Raw genomic sequence first — 15,990 nt, forward strand, 5'->3', positions numbered from 1 at the left:
ACCTTCACATGCCCTTAGTGAACCTTTGCCTACCGAGTCCTTCCATTTGGCCTTTGTAATGCTCTTGCTACCTTTCAAATGGAAATATTAGGAATTTTCTCTGATTTAGTTAATGACAGTGTCAATATTCACATGGGCGAATTTACCTCATATGGGGATTCCTTTACAAAACCATTCGAAAAATTAGTTAAAGTACTTGAAAGATGTAGGAATACACATGTTTCTCTAAGTACATTCAAATGTCATATGATGATGAACGAAGGGATAGTGTTGGGACTCTTGCTTTCAGCTACAAGAATTCAGGTTTATCCTACAAAGGTACAGGTAATCTAAAAATATCCTATGCCTAAGGCATTGTCACAGGTAAGAAACGTTATTGGTTATGCTAGCTATTATAGGCGTTTCATAAAATGTTTTTCTAAAATAGCATTCCCACTTTTTCAAGTGTTGCCTAAATATGCAGAATTTGTGTGGGCAGATGAATGTGAAGCATATTTTTTAGAAATCAAAGAATTAGTCTACAAGGCTCCAGTATTAAGTGGTCGTGACTAAAACCTCTCGTTCCACATCTCTATTAATGCTTCTCAAACAATAGTAGGGGCGGTTTCAAGGCAGCAGGATGACAAGAAGTCGTATGCAATTTACTATGTCAACAAGAATTTGACCCCTGCTTAAATAAATTACATGGTAACTAAAAAGGAGTTCCTGTTTGTTATTTACGCTGTTAATAAATTTTGGCATTACATAACAGGATGTCCTACTTTTGTGCACACTGATCATACAAATATCAACCATTAACTCATGGTCATGTTACAAGATGGTTGTTGTTAATTCATGAATTTGATATTACCATTCTAGACAAACCAGGGAAAGATAACGTAGTCTTAGATTTCCTATCTAGGAGGGATAATAGTGATGAAGGTACACCTGTAGAGGATATTTTTCCAGATGAACATATTTTTATAATTTCTACTCACATTCCATGGTATGTAGATATTGCTAACTTTCTTGCTACATGAAAAGTGCCTCAACACTTGTATTACAAAGAATAATTAAGGATTATCCATCACAGTGCGCGTTACTCATGGATAGAGGAATATCTCTTCTATACAAGATTTGATCAGCAAATCTGGTGCTGGATAAGTGTAGATAACATCTATGATTTTTTGAGAGCTGTTCATGAGGGCCCTTGTGGGGGACATTTTGCAGATAAGCAAACAGGTCATAAGGCGTTACAAATAGGATACTATTGTCTTCTATTTTTCACGATGCAAGGAAATATGTTAGAGGGTGCAATAGTTGCTAAGGCATCGGTCAACCTGGTCGAGCATAAGAAATGCCCTTACAGCCTCAATTAGCTCTTGAAACCTTTGGAAAATGGGCTATTGTTTTCGTTGGGCAATTTAATCTGCCTTCAAAACATAAAGTTTACATTGTTGTTTCAACAGATTACATAACAAACTGGGTAGAGGCCAAGGCTGTTACAAAAGCAACAGAACTTGTTATCTCATACCTTTTATTTCAAGAAATTCTTGCACGGTATGGTGCTCCTAGAGATATAGTTTCATATGGAGGGGAACAATTTAGATCACGTGTAATAGCATGACTCATGAAATATGGAATCAAGCGTAGGGTAACATCTCCATATCACCCTCAGGTGAAGGGTCAAGTCGAGAGCACAAACATGGTACTAAAGAATATTCTTATGAAGACTCTAGCAAACCATCACCGGAATTGGGTTGAAAACTTCCTAAGGCACTGTGGGCATATAGAAAAACATGGCTAAACACAATAGGGTTTTCCCCATATGAGCTTGTCTGTGGGGAATCCCCTTTTTTTCTAATGGAATTCGAAATTAAGAATCTCAAGGAATCCCTTGAAGTAGGTCTAGATCTTTCGAAAGCCCAGAAACATCAGCTGGAATAGCTGAATGAGTTGGATGAAATTCATTTGGTAGTTGTCCAGAATACTACGGCAATTGAGCAGCAATAAGCAAAATAGAAGATACATTTAATAAGAAAAAGGTGTTTCAAATAGGGGATTGAGCATTACTCTATGATTCTTGGTTCAAGGATTTGAACGGAAAACTCTGCTCCAAATGGACGGGGCCATATGAAGTTCATATCGTGTTTGATAATGGGACTATTAGAGTTATCACAGTTGATGAGGCACATACTCCTTTAATCGTGAATGGACATCACCTCAGATTATATCACCGTCCAGCTTCAAGGGACTCCTTTATCAAATATCTCTCTTATAACTTTGGTTTTGAATTTATTAGGGTGGGGAATTTCTCGTCTGCACCCCTAATTTAAATTACATACACACACACACACACACACACACACACAGATATATATATATATATATATATATATATATATATATATATATATATATATATATATATATATATATATATATATATATATATATATATGTTGTTACTAATCTATCAATCTTTTTCTTCTAGGTACCTCAGTGGCGCTATTACTCCTTTGGTGTTGTTACTCCTTAGGCTTTGTTACTACCCTGATGTTGTTACTCCCGCGCTACTATTACTCCGTCAAGGTAAATCACCCAGGAACTTCCCCGATCGACTTTGTGGATTTGGTTAATAGTTGATGTGGCATGACTCGACATGACTGGGGATGGTGATCCATTAGTTGTGGGGAAGTACTATAATGATGGCTCATTATTAATTTTATCAAACCTTGTGCTAAGAATGATTCTCCACCATATTTTGCACGATGTCCATATGCATCGAGACTTGAAGTTAGTACTATTGTACTAATGGATTGTCATTTCCAATGCTATGAAATAATTACCATTATTTCCTTGCATTATTATCCATTGTTCGCCATGATTTTTTCCATATTTTCATCGTTATCCTTCTGACTTTTACTCTCACTGCACTCCATCCCTGTCATAAGCTCTCACTACAAATCTACCTGTCAAGACTCCTTCTCGATGGTCTGTTGTTACTCCAAAGTTTTATTACAATCCATTGCAAAATGGATGGATAGGTTGTGAGACATGAACCAGAGAATACAGAGGAGGTTCAAGACAAGGAATATTTTTGGCAGGTTTTCTTAGATGTAGGGTTTCATGTGTATTTTGGGAGACTATAAGGATTTGTTGAATCCATCACAGTGGAATTTGTGTTAACCGTGGAATTTAATCACTCTAGATTTCATGGATTGGATATTTCGGTCATGGAGGAAGCTATTTAGATTGTTAATGGATTGCAGCGAAGAGGTGATAAATGGTTATCTCGGAAGTCTCCTATGCTGGATTTTGTGGAATTGTTTTTACAAGCTCATGAGACAACAGTCCAGAAAGGAAGAGCGTATGGTAATAAATCACTACCATATCCATGGGGTGAGGTGGCTTATTTTGTAATGCGGTAGGTTACTTTTGAAATCCATTTATCTACATTGTTTAAGTATCACTTCAAAATTCTTGCATGCCTTCAGTTTCAGCATGTACAGGTTCATGCTTTGGACATGCCATACTTCCTATGGAGAAGTCTTCACTTAATAGCGCAACCTACCTGCCAGTCTCAAAAACCATTAGCAGTTCTTACAAATCATGGGTTGGTAACATTATTGGTGATGCATGCTCTGTCTCGAACCTCTATGGCTTGGCCCCAATTGGCAAAGGAAGAGCTTCTGGGTATCCTTCTTATAGGAGAAGAGGAAGAAGATGTAGCAATGGAAGAAGAGGTCGGAGATGACGTTGTTCTAGCATCACCTGTTGACCCAATAAAGATGGATGTAATGGAGGTTGAAGAGAGTGCAGTAGACATTGCTCCATAAGAACCAATGTTGAATGGAAATCAAGGAGAAAAATCACCACCAATGGGTGTGGTTATAGGTGGTGATAACACACAAGAACCAACATCACCTGTCTAAATAGTTGAAGAACTTGTGTTTGAGAATGTAGGTGGTCTTGTTACAAAATAACCAACACCACCTATCCAAAACAATTGAAAAACTCTTTATTGAGAATATAGGTGGTGTTGTTACATAAGAACCAGAACCACCTATTCAAATAGTTGAAGCAGCTATGATTGAAAATGTAGGTGGTGTTGTTACATAAGAACCAACACCATTTCTTCAATTGAATGTGGAACCTTTGGGGGAAACATGGTCCGCATTCGACACCACTCCACAAGAGACAGTGTTGGTTTCTGAGAAAAAGGACAACTTGGAAAAAGAAAAGGCACGAAGAGGAAAGGTGATAATAGAACAACCGGTGGATATAGAAGAAGATGAAGGAGGGCCTACATCAGTAGGTGTTGATAGAACGAAAATTGATGAAATCATTACCCGTTCTCCTTTTCTTGCATCGTTTCCAATAGGGGCAAGTAAAACATGTTCCTATAGACGTATGGAGAAAGAAGAAGCTTCTCCTCAGATCCTGAAATTTGTTGGTAAAGTTAAGGGCACCATTATCTACATAATTATTCAAAAACTAGTGTTGATTGGTGAAATAATTGAGAAAATTGAAGGGTTAGAGGTCAAAACTGTCACACAAGTACTAGTGTCGATCGAAAAAAAAATGAAGAATCTTTGGCCGGTGTTAATCTTGTAGAAAATGCTCCTGGGATGATGGAGGAAGATGCAACTAAACGGATTGACCCGCAAGGGCCAAAAACTATTCCTGAGCCGATGGAAAAAGATGTCGTTGCACAGATTAAACTGCAAGGGCCAAAAATTGTTCCTAAGCCCATGGAAAAATAGTTTTCTTCACAGACTAGCCTACAAGGTCCAGAAACTATTCGTCGGTTGATGGAGGAAGATGTTGATGATCACACTAACCCACAACGGTTAGAGACTATTTCAGAGAAGAAGGGAGATGACGATGTTGATTAAACTAACCTGTAAGGTTTAGAAACTATTCCTAAGAAATTTGAAAAGGATACTACTGATAAAAACAACCCATAAGGGCTATGAACCATTCCTACACATGTGGAAGAGGATGGTTAGGCAAAAGAGAAATTACAAGAGTAGGGTGTCCAAGACACTACTACACAAGACCTTGGTGTGAATCCAGAAGTGCAGATGGAAGATGTAGAGGTCTTGCGACCTGAAGAAAGAGATGCTGGGACTGTGCCCTGAGTTGAGAAACAAAAGGAAGAAATTAGAGTAAAACAAGAGCCAATTGATCATTTTGTCAACGTCAATCTGCCATGCCCTGGACTAGCTGTGAGGCCTGTAGAAGAAGTAATTGTGAAGCAAGAGTTTTTTGAACAATGTACAAGAAGGAGACCCCATCTTAGGGAATGATATCAGGCACAATTTGGAGAGAATATGCAGTTGAAGATGAAGGTTATGAAACTGAGGAAACGATTGCGGTTCCTACAAAGAAAAGTAAGAAATCACGAGAAAGACCCTATGAATCCCTAGCCTGAAACTCTTTAAGTGGCAATACAGACTGATGATAGGCCAACATCTTAAGTAGCTACACAAATAGAATCATTTTTTCATGTGATCAAGGCAAGGGAGTTTGTCATGTCTGTATAAATGTAGAAGTGGCAAGCTACAACATCTTGTTTTCAATGAGGGTCCATTCCTTTAGAAGCACACCGAGAAGTAATAAGGAAAAGTCATGGGAAAGTTACGAAAACAATCTCTCACTATATAGAATGGATAGAAAAGGAAAAGTGGAAGCAGGAGAAACAACATAAGAAAATTGAGGGGATGGAATAATAGGTGAAGTTACTCAAGGAAAATAAGGAAGAGATGTTTACCTTGGCTCAGTAGGAAATGGCTTGCCATCCACCTGCTCATAGCTACACCTTGTTCCTCCATGAACAATATCTATTCTTTAGTTTAGAAAGCATTTGACAGAAGCTTAGTCATGGTATAAAAGATTCAATGCCATTTTTGTGCATCTTGATATGCCACAATAGTTTGGACCAACATTTGATGTGCTACTTAAACATGCATGACTACTTCCTGGGAAATGATCAATCATTTAACCCAGTTCCATATGTAGGACACATTCAATTGAGATATTTTATGTCCTACAGTCTCAACCAGGTTAAATGTAAAATGGCTTTTGATACATTTGAAGAAAACCAGGTAAATAAGCCACTTGTCATAAGGATGGAGAATTTTCAGTCTGTGAATGTTTATAACTGAAGCAAAAACCTTTTTGGGGATTGAAGGATGAAAATAATAGATGTTGGAAAGTCAGCAATGTTGTGTTGATATATGCACAAAAAAATATTCACTTTCAAGGAGGAGGCCCGGGGAAGTTGCCAAAAAAGGTGGATGCTTTCGTCATCAACTATCATGATACATGCGCCTTTTGGGGCCCCTAATTTTTCTCGGCCTCTAAACAAGATAGCCTGGTACATTGCATGTATGCAAATTCATGGGGTGTGATGGATGGGTTTGTGGTTTTGATTTCCCATCATCTGGCTGCCAGTTAATCAGTACACTACAACTTACAAGGTAAGTGAGCATTGGTGGAAATAAGTTGTCTAAATAGATGGGTATAAGCCTCCAGGGATAGATATTTCTGCCAAATACGATCTTGCACAACTTCACAATGACCATCAAAACTCGAACCCAGACTTGCGTAGGTGACGAACTGCATGAGCACATGCAATAAAGAGTGTTGGGCGGACATGTTGGTGGCTAGATTTGCATACTTTTACTCACCCTTTTTACCCTATTTCCTTATCCATTTCAAGCCAATAGTGGTTAATCGATATCTTAAATAGCACAGGTATACATCTCATCATGTGTTTATGGATTATTAGTCAATGAATCATAGTCCTAGGCGATTATTATCTAAGTGGATTTCTAATTCAGTTATTGTTGCATATTTAAAGGGAGAATGACCAAGATTGTGGTTCAACGAATGATGCTATCAAACTGGCATCACTATTCTTGAATGTTGGATGTAATGGTGAATTAACCCTTTGATTGACACAATGCTATCTTTTAACATTATATTTTCATTCTAAAAACCACCATGTAATTAAGCGTAGATAGTGTCGTAATTCTAGAAGTTGTATCATCGACAAACTGTATAAAGTAGAGCTGCGGGTTATGAAAGCCAACACTGTTAAGAGGCATTAAGTTGTAAGAGAATACTCTAACTTTGAGTGTGTACCAGCACAGTTGGAATATTCCTTTTGTTAATTATAAATTGATCTTCTGAGCATCTTGTGATTCTTTGATCTCGCCACAGCCCTAATCAGGGTGTTGGGTCCACTCTCCTCACTAGGTGTTGCTCGATTAGATGTGTGTTAGGTTTATTTTTGTATTTTTATTATTTTTTTGAATGGTTATCAGTTTTTTGATGTGAGTCCTTATTGTTGTTAGTCATATTTTCTGTTATAGTTATTATTTTTTGTTACTCTCATTTGATGTTACAGTATTAATTGCAGTTACACATTGCTGAATATATAGTTAATGTTCATTGTTGGGTAGGGAAACTGTCGCCTGCACATACAGTGCACGATAGAATTGAAATAACTCGTACAGCTATGGGTTGACAATTAAATGTGGTTTGGGTGAATTGCATGATTCATACCTAGACACCAACAGTGACTCTTCTTCAAATTGTACAACCGTCCACATACCAACTGGGCTCTTCAATGTCACATAGCCACACCATGTATACTGCTCCTTCGACAAAGGATTCTCCTTCATCATCAACTAAGTTTTCCTCTCCTCTGGTTGTTCCCATTATATTTATGGAACTAAGCCCCTAACGTAAACAATGGTCGATCCAGGGTAGGGTCCTTGGAAAAAAAGTCATTCTCTCGTACAACAATTCTCGAGCCTCTTGAAAGGTCTTTGCATTTGACCTTGTTGATTCTGCCAATGATGTAGTTCATCTCTCTACATTCTATGATCTGGCACATTCTGTTATGAAACCAGCTCAAGAAAAGATAGAAAAGATAGATCAACGCCTTATAATTCAACCTCTTCGAGGGGGCAACCTCCTTTACATTACATAAATGAACAATTCTTGGATGATTCAAATGACAAAACCTCCTTTCTATATATAGGAGTCTAAGGAGTCACAATATAATCCAGCTGACCTAACAATAATAATATAAAGCCACAAAAATAATAATAGAGGGATTCTATGGGGCACAGTAATAAGAATATGGGGTCAATAGGGGCACAACAATATTAATAAGGGGTATAACTACAATAGTAATGGGGTAATCACTAGTATTATAGGGACCCAACATGCCCCTCTCCTTCAAAAAAGTGTTTTCCTCAACGCTTGAGTAGTTCTGGATACTTCTGCATAAAATTCTCATCCTCCCATGTGGAATCTTCAGAGGATAAGTTCTGCCACTTGATAAGATACTTTGAAATTGATCGATTTCGTAGCTGTTGAGTTCTTGTTTCTGTGATTGCTTCTAGTTCCTATATAATTTTTCCTTCCTCATCAAGTTCTGGCAATATTGTTTGAACTGGGAGCTTGTGGCCTATAACCTTCTTTAAACATGAAACATGGAAAACTGGGTGCAATCGAGAAGCTGCAGGAAGCTCCAATTTGTATGTCATAGTACCAATCTTTTGCAACACCTTGTACGGACCATAATACTTTGGTGATAATTTATTATCCTTCTTAGCTTGCTTGAGGGACATTTGCTTATATGGTTGTAGCCGTAGGAATACCCAATCACCTACATCAAAACTTCTTTCATTGCGATGTTGATCTACCTGTTGTTTCATTCCATTCTGTGCAAACACAAGGTTATCCTTTAAGGGTTGGAGGACTTGCTGTTGATGTTCGATGTGATGTTCCACTGCCTGAACCTTAGAATTTTCTCTTAAATATGATGTGATGGATGGTGGTTGATACCCATAAAGTGCCATAAATGGGGTCATTTTTTTTACTGTATGGAAGGAAGTGTTATACCACCATTCAGCCAGAGGCAACCATTTGACCCATTGTGTCTATTTATCAGATACAAAGCAACGAAAATATCCTTCCAAACATTTGTTTACTATCTCAGTTTGCCCATCAGATTGAGGATGATAATATGAGCTATGAGCTAACTGAGTACCAAGACAAGAAAATAATTCTGTCCAAAAATTTCCAGTGAAAATGGGATCTCTGTCACTTACAATAATCTTTGGGTTTCCATGTAGCTTTTGAATTGTTTCCATAAATGCAGTAGAAACTGTACTGGCTTTAAATGGATGTGATAATACAAAAAAGTGTGCATATTTGGTAAGTCTGTCAACTACCACCATGATGACACTCTTTCCCTCAGACTTGGGTAAACCTGTGATAAAATCCATTGAAACCTCCTCCCAACGTTGGCTTGGAATGGATAAAGGTTGTAATTGACTCAGTGTCTTAATTGTTTCAACTTTATTTTGCTGCAAGCCAAACATTCCGCCACAAACTTTCGAATATCTGAATTAAGGCCATCCCAAAAAAATTCCTTCTTAACCCTCTGGTAAGTTTTTAAAAATCCTGAGTGCCCTCCTAAGGGAGAAGTGTGCAATTCCATAAGAATCTTTTGTTTCAACTGGGAATTCTTACAAAGGTATAAGCGATCTTTGTACCATAACGAATCATTTTGCCAGCTAAATGTATCAAACGTACTGGAATCTTGTTGTAACTTTCGAATAAGTGCCCACACTTCTTCGTTATTCTTCCATTCCTCCCTTGCTTCGTTTATCCAATTTGGTTGGATAATAGAAATGGCACACAACAATGCTTCCACATCCTCATCCTTTCTTGAGAGTGCATCTACCGCCACATTTTTCTTCCCTTTTTTGTAGATGATTTCAAAGTCATAACCCAACATCTTTGTGAGCCACTTTTGTTGCTCTTCAGAGGATAATCTTTGTTCTAAAAAGTATTTAAGGCTATGATGATCCGTTTTTACCTTGAAGTGTCTTCCCATTAGGTAGGGTCGCCATTTCTTAAGTGCATGGAGTATTGCCAACATTTCCTTCTCATAAATAGCTTTGCTTAAAAACTTTAACTTGATTGGGCGACTTTCAAAAGCAATGGGTCTTTCATCTTGCATTAGAACAGCACCAATTCCATTTCCTGAAGCATCACATTCCACAATAAAGGTTTTTGTGAAGTCCGGTGTAGCTAAGACCGGTGCTTCACACATTGCCTCTTTAAGATTTTCAAAGGCATTTGTTGCTTCCGGAGTCCATGGAAATGCATCTTTCTTCAATAATGTTGTTAGAGGTGTTTCTATTTTCCCATAATTATTAACAAACTTGCGATAATACCCTGTCACCCGAGAAATCCTCGCAAATGCTTTATGGAGGTGGGGATTTTCCATTCCTTAATGGCTTTAATTTTGCTAGGGTCTACCTTAACTCCTTCATGAGATATAATATGACCCAGATATTCCACCTCCTGGACTCCAAAGAAACATTTGGATCTTTTTGCATATAATTGTTTCTCCTCCAATAGTTGTAGCACCCTGTCAACATGTTCTACATGATCCTTCCAAGACTTGATGTAGATTAGTATATCATCAAAAAATACTAACAAAAATTTTCTAAGGAATGGTTTGAAAATTGAATTCATCAAACCTTGAAATGTTGAAGGTGCATTGGTAAGGCCAAAAGGCATGACCAAAAATTCATAATGACCCTCATGAGTTCTAAAAGCTATTTTCGGAATGTCTTCAATCTTCATTTTGATTTGATGATATCCTGAATGAAGATCCAACTTGGTGAAGTAAATTGATCCATGCAATTCATCCAGTAATTCATCAATGACAGGAATGGGGAACTTATCTTTAATAGTGAGCATGTTGAGCTCCCTATAATCCAAACACATGCACCACGATCCATCCTTCTTGTGCACCAATAGTACTGGAGCAGAGAAAGAACTTTGACTCGGTTGAATTATACCAGCCTTTAGCATTTCTGCAACCATACGTTCAATTTCACTCTTTTGGGCATAGGGATATCTGTACGGCCTGATGTTTGGAGGAACACTTCCTGGAATCAGATGAATAGCATGATCATGATCACACATAGGTGGGAGACCTTTGGGAGTCTCATATACCTTGGAATGATTGTCCAGGACTTTTTGGAGATCTGGAGAAATAGATGATTCCGATGTGGAAACATCTAGTGAACATAATTGTGCAATTACACCTCTTTGCTCCTTTTTTAGAAGCATTGTCAGACCATTAGAGCTGATTATCTTTCCTAGTTCCCTGCAATACCCCTTAATTCAACTTCATTTCCTTCCGTAGAAAATTTGATGAAAAGTTCTTGAAAATTAAAAGCTATTGTACCCAAGGATTGTAGCCATTGGACTCCTAGTACAACATCAGCACCTCCCATTGGAATGGAAAGCATTGGGCTAGTCAATACATATTCTCCCATGGATAGCTTGATATTATGGCACTTTCCAGAGAAATTTATTGTTCCTCCATTTGCAATCATCACTTGACACTCTGGTGCTGGATATAGGAAGCAATTCAATTATTTTGCTACCTTACAATGAATAAAATTGTGGGCGCTTCCCAAATCAATCAACACTATTACGTTTTTCTTCTTGATTTTTCCTTCTATCTTGATGGTTTGAGGAGTGGTAATTCCCGCCAATGCATTACAAGATATGGTCGGATTTATTTGTTCTTCATCTAGGCTTTGTTCCTGGAGTATATCCTCTTCTTTTGACCTTTCTTGTTCCCTTTCTTCTTCCTCTTGACAATCTATGTAGAATAATTTCTTCTCAGCACACTTATGACCTTTAGTGTATTTGCTATCACAACTCTAACAAAGCCCTTTTTCTCCTTTTTCTTCCAATTGTTATGGTGTCAACCTTATAGGTTGTGGAAGACTAGGGGCAACAACACTTCCTTCTTTATAGTTGTGAGTGGTATGCTTCTTGGTTTCCATAATTTTGCTTTCCATTTTTCTTGCTAACCTGAATGCCTTCTCTAATGAATCAGGTTCCCAAAGGCGAATATCATGTTGGATATTATACCTTAAAGAGCCTATGAACACATCAATCCTATGCTCCTCTAGAATATCTTTTACCCTTATGTTCAATTTTTGGAACTCCTCAATGTGCTCCATTATTGAACCCTTTTGTTTGAGACTTATCAATTGGCTAAAAAAAGTGTTGCTTTTTGTATCCTCATAATGTGCTATCAATTCTTCCATAAAAATTGCCCAAGTGATAAATTGTTTACGAGAGCAAAGCCATTGATACCATAAAAACTGATTTGGTTGCAAATATAAAGTTGCCATACGTACCTTTTGTGTGTTTTGCACATTATTGAGATCGAAGAATTACTCCATCTGTAATATCCATGTGGCAGGATCCTTGCCATCAAACTTCCTCATATCGATTTTTGGAATATGGTGAGTCTTCGATCCAACGTTAGAGTCTATTGAATCATGATTAATATTTCTTTTTTTCTCATCATGAGTTTCCTTTAGTACCCTTTCACCGTTAGTGACCATTTCCTGTAGCAACTTATTCATATTTATCTTCAATTCTTCCATCTTATCATCCATGCCATCAATTTTAGCTTCTATGCCTTTCTTTAAACAATCCATCTTAGCTTCTACACCTTTCTTTAAACCATCCATCTTATCTTCTACATCTTTCCTTAAACCATCCATCTTAGATTCTGTTGATTTTTGTGCAAGTGACACTTGTTGCACTTGTTCTTGTAATTTTGATATAACATTTCTTCTTTCTTCATGATTCATGCTAGAGCTTTCAGGTTCCTTACTAGGTGTTTTCATTTTCTTTCCTCGGGGCATCAGTTACTGATAATAATGATCTATTATGCCCTTTTAATTCCTTCAAAATAAATTTTCAAACCAAGCTTAAGAAAAATTTTAAGAAAATCTACCCACCTTTTTTCACTTTGTAGGAGCTCGATATTGCCTCTAATGTATCTTTGTACTTTCCGATCATCTAGTTCCAAATTTACAACCTACAGTAGCCCTTTGTGTCATTTTTCCAATGCCACCAGTCTGACCCAAATTGGATTCTCCAAGGAAGAGTTATGCGAAATCTCCCACAGTGACTTGATTATAGACTAGTTCAGTAGAGCGAACTTGTACGACACGCGACGAGTCACTGTTTCGACTTTTGGATCTGAAAAATGCATACAAGAAACCACAGTCCATACTCTTTCTATACCTTCTTACAAAATTTCAATCTGATCCCCAGAGAGAAAGTTATGACGATTTTCCCCAGGTCACCTATTTGGAATGTAATTCAGGAATCTGCAAAAAGACCAACTTCCTCAGATCATATCTCCGCAAATATAGCGCGAAAAGATCTGAAATTCGGACCCAAGGTTCATCGCGATTTCTTCTCAAATGGGGTTTCTTTGCAACTTCTGAAACATCGTGGAAAAAATTTTATAGTGAAAATGCCACGATGACCTGTTTGGAGCAGCGAAACCCTAGAATCCAAAGCCCTGATACCAAATGTTATGAAACCAGCTCAAGAAAAGATAGGAAAGATAGATCAACACCTTATAATTCAGCCTCTTCAAGGGGGCAACCTCCTTTAATTTACATAAATGAACAATTCTTGGATGATTCAAATGGCAAGACCTCCTTTCTATATATAGGAGTCTAAGGAGTCACAATATAATCCAGCTGACCTAACAATAATAATATAAAGCCACAAAAATAACAATAGAGGGATTCTATGGGGCACAATAATAACAATATGGGGGCAATAGGGACACAAAAATATTAATAAGGGGTATAACTATAATAGCAATGGGGTAATCACTAGTATTATAGGGACCCAAAACATTCCTTGCAGGAATTTGTCCAATCTAGTCTGATTTACATGGTTTCAAATGGTAGAGTGAAACTAGAAAATACAAATTACAACCATCTCAATAGCAAATGGGAAGTATCGCTCTCTGCAACTTCCACTATTGAACCTTCCCTAGATGATGTTTTGATAATTCCTTTCCACTGTTTCCATTTTAAATCTATAGATTAAATCCAATTTGCAAACTTCACTCAATTTTCGACAACGTTGGCATTGTGAGGCCCACTTCTCCAATTTTCAACATTCGTTGAAGAGATGGCTCTAAAACACCTAGAAAAACTCTCAGCTTGGAAGACATGTCTGCGTATAGTATCGACGTCACCCTATCAGGGGATAATTGCAGCACCATAGGCAAGAAAGTGTTGAACATGCCTCTTCTGGTGCTTTGACCATGCTTGAAATCAAAGGTGGCCAGATAGACAAATGTAATGGAAGAACTTTTGAGACTATATCGACCACGAGCCTTCTGCTAGATCCTGACATTCCAAAGATTGGGCAACTCTAGTCATGGTTTGGTTAAAGAGACTTCTTGGCCTCTTCACCATTATTAAGTAGAAAGTTATCGGGGCGTTCCAAGTGGCGCCACCCACAACGTACAATTTTCGACCTTATAGACATGCATCCCGCCAGAAAAGCAACATGGTTCTCTGTTTGTGGAACCATCACCTCTATTGACATGCAAAATTTATACTTCCTTACATGCCCTCTCTCATCTTATGAAATTTAATGCATTAAAAACATTCTCAACCACTCAAATCGAATTTGGCACTGCATAAAATGTGGTGGGAACTTCTCGGAATGTCAATATCATTATGTGCTGAAATTTGAAATGCATGACCACATAGGTATACTGGAAAATGTTACTACTTTTGATGATGTTGTAACTGAACTCATGGGTATCTGAGAAAAAGTAGTGTCCATACTCTCCAGTTATTCTAATTCTATCCACAAGCTTCATGCAAGGGTTTCATGTCGTCCTTTCCTCTTCACACTATCTGCGAAAATGAATAGCTTCAATTGTGTCGACCATTTGAAGTTTGTGTTAATCAATTCATAGGAAATCAAATATGGCTCTACATGTTCCGTTCTCTTCCAAGATATCGAAAGCATGTCTAGTACTTGAGTTGTTCGCTGCATTTGAAACATGTTTTCTCTTCCCCATGCCATGCTGAAGTGTAAACAACAAATTATATAAGATTTTATTCATTGTTGTTTCAACCCCAGCCACCCTCTTCTTCTCTTCACTTCAACATTTTACTTCTCTCGTTTATATATAGACAGCTATGTTACATTTTGCAACTTCCACCTTTGCATAATTCTACATCTTTTACCTTTACATCGAGTATATATTATTTTTTCTTCTTCATTCTAAACAAAATAGAATATTTGCATCCTTTTAAATTGTTCTTTGTGCAACTAATACCAACACTGGATTTTTATAAATGATTGGTGTTTCCTTGCCTTAAATCTATTTGGTAAATCAATGATAAATAGCTATCGGTCACCACAAAAAAATGCTTCGCTCAAATAAGATTGATTTCAAAAACCAAATTTCAATGGCACAACATTACTGCTTAATGTCAAAGAAACATAACCTCTATTATAAAAAGGTTTTTTCAACTAATTAACTGCAGCCACTTTATCAAAAGACACATATACTTTATAAGCTAAAAGGAATTATTAAAAAATATAACCAGTAATGAAGTTCTTGGTTTTGGTGGCTATGTACTTTATCTTTGCGCTTAGTACTACTATTTGCCATATCCTATATATAGTGATACTTGTGTCCCCATATTTGTATTAGGATGGACATGCCAACATCTTCTACAAACCCTTCAAGAAATGTTAGCGAGACACCCCTTCATGCACAGAATAAAGAAGCCTCCATCAGACAAAGACGACTCAATTATAAAGATGATTTAAACAACCAAATGTTTCCAGGTACCCTATTGTAATGTTTCTCTTCCCCAACATCTCAAACCATAACTTGGAAACCCATGTCCTTCAACATTCCTTGCTCTGACTGTACCTACCCTTCAACTTTATCCATTCACTAGCACTTCTTCCCCATATACATAGCAAATCGACTCATCCTCCTTCAGCCTCCCATCCCCATATTTTTCTCAACCGTGCCCTTAACCATGCACATCACTAATTTCGTGAAAGGATAAATGACCTCTCTCCCTTGAATTT

Source organism: Pinus tabuliformis, chromosome 2_2 (assembly GCF_031772625.1).
Source record: "Pinus tabuliformis cultivar Carrire ecotype Pingquan chromosome 2_2, CPIR1, whole genome shotgun sequence".
In the NCBI taxonomy this organism is placed as follows: Eukaryota; Viridiplantae; Streptophyta; class Pinopsida; order Pinales; family Pinaceae; genus Pinus; species Pinus tabuliformis.